This window comes from Austrofundulus limnaeus, unplaced genomic scaffold (genome assembly GCF_001266775.1).
Source record: "Austrofundulus limnaeus strain Quisiro unplaced genomic scaffold, Austrofundulus_limnaeus-1.0 Scaffold199, whole genome shotgun sequence".
Classification (NCBI taxonomy): domain Eukaryota; kingdom Metazoa; phylum Chordata; class Actinopteri; order Cyprinodontiformes; family Rivulidae; genus Austrofundulus; species Austrofundulus limnaeus.
Genome location: NW_013952601.1, coordinates 799,236 through 801,603, shown reverse-complemented (window position 1 = coordinate 801,603; position 2,368 = coordinate 799,236).

The following is a 2,368-nucleotide window of genomic DNA, read 5'->3' as shown; positions in this document are numbered from 1 at the left end:
ATTTTACCTATTAGCAATGTTTATGTTCAGCTGAGCATGTTGAAAGTCATAAGACTTTACCCCTGTTCTTTTGGGGGTCCAAAGCCAAAAATCTTACGAACCACTCAAAATATAAAAATACTGGTCTTTGTTAAAAACAAAAAAAAAGTGTTTGCATATTTTTAAGATACCTTTCTCCAGGTATTCAGATTTCCTCCAACAGATCAAAACATTAAGTTAGACTGATGATGCTAAACTGTCCCAGTGGTGTGAAAAGCTGTGTCTCTGTTTTTAAGCATCCCTGTGGACTTGTGACATATCCAGGGTGTCCCCCTCCTCTCACACAGTGACTGATGGAAAGAAAAAAGTGAGTAAAAACAGTTTGTGATACTTATTTAGTTATTGTTTGTGCAGGTTCCCCAGTGTTTCTCCCTCTCCCATGCCTTTCACTCTCACCTAAGTCTCATTTTCTGACCCAGGTGTTTCTCATTCTGAGTCGTAAGTATCTCTTTAAAAAACTTTGTCCAGCTTTGTGCCTTGTAAACTGTTTGTTTCTCTCAAGTATTTTTTTTTTGCTTGTGAGTATTTTGCTGCTTTGTCAGCTTTTTGTTTTATATTTAGTAAATTGGTTTAGTGATTTTCAGAGGCGTCAAAAGTATTCACATCCATTACTTAAGTAGAAGGATACTAGGGTTTTAAAAAAACTTTTTTGGAAGTAAAAGTATCAACTCAAGCTTTTTATTCAAGTAAAAGTATAAAAGTACTGGTTTTAAAATTACTTAAAGTATAAAAGTAAACGTAATGAAGTTTTAAAAAAAGCCAGTAAGGATAAAAGCTTAGCTGTGCCTCAGGATTCTATAGCGCAGTGGTTCCCAAAGTTGGGGTCGAGACCTACAGTGGGGTCCTGGGGTCCTGAAACATCAAGGTGGGGTCCTGAAAATATTTTTTGAAATAATTACACAAAAAATCTCAGCTTGGAACAGACTAGTGTACTTAAAATGGACAAAAATAGGGTAATAAATAATGTTACTTGTACTTGCTCCTGTTTATTTGACATCAACCGATAAGAGCTGGGGGCACAGGGACAGCCGGTAATTTGTGGGTCAAAATACCCCCCCCCCCCCCCCCTCACCCAAGATTTCCTTCTAAAGTCAATAATGAGTATAATGTTAAATTAAAATGTTAATGTTGAAAAATTGTGATGGAGTGCATTCAATCCAATAAAATGTCAGAATGATTTATATTTACACTTCTCATCCAACCCAAATCAAATTCACTCTATTCAGAGCTCCATGTATCTGGATAGATTTCTATTTATTTATTTTTTCTGAACAATGAAAAGACTCAATAAAAACAAGTCAACGTTAAATAGAAATTAAATAGTTTTTGTATTTTTTAAAAAAGTAAGGAGTTGAAAGTACCGATAACTGAATTAAAATGCAAGAGGCTGAAAAATAATTACTCCACTAAAGTATAAGTAACCAAAATTTCTACTTAAGTAAAGTCACAAAGTATTTGTACTTAGTTACTTGATACCACTGGTAATTTTACCCTTAAATTACCTTGAGTCTCAGTTCTCATTTGGGTTTGGATTTACCCCAAAACATTATATAATAATGGGATGGGGGACTTTTGGATACTTCTTAACATTTCTAAGGGGATTTTTGTTTCTAACTTTCTGTTCCACCCTACTCTTTCAATACATTTTCACAAGGAATATTTTAAACAGGAACTCAAAAAAACAGAAATTTGTCAGAATTGCCTTCCCTTCGAATTAAAAGGCCAGCATGTATTTTGTTTAAATACATGAGTAACTTCGTTTGTGTAGCACTTTTCACACTTAAGTAGCAACAAAGTCCATAATTGCACGAGCATAAAAAAACACATTAACTAATAATAACGCATTAATAAGCCAACATTTAAAACTCATCCAGCTATGTTAAAAGTCTTCTGAAAAAGTTAATTTTTCGCAGGTTTTTTTTAAAATCTTCACTGAATCCACAGCTCTTAGAAATTGAGGAAATGTCTTCCAAAATTTAGGAGCTACAATGTGAAATGTTCTGTCCCCACATCTCATTAGTTGGGACCAAGGAAAGCTGATCGCTAGATTTAAGGTGAGTGAAGTATCCACTTTATAAACAGGAGCCTGACTGCACAATGCTCTATAAGTGATTGTAAAAATTTTAAACTGGATCTTAAACTCCATTGAAAGCCAATGGAATTGTTGGAAAAAATATGCGTTGTTCAAAATTGCACGTCCGAATAAACAGGATTCAGCTGGATTTCTTGTTAAAACTTTATTTTTGATCTTCTGACTCCAGTCAGGTTCATTCAGCGCTCAGCAGCACAGGCCTCAGCGTACAACCTTGGGCTGAATCAAAACAAACTC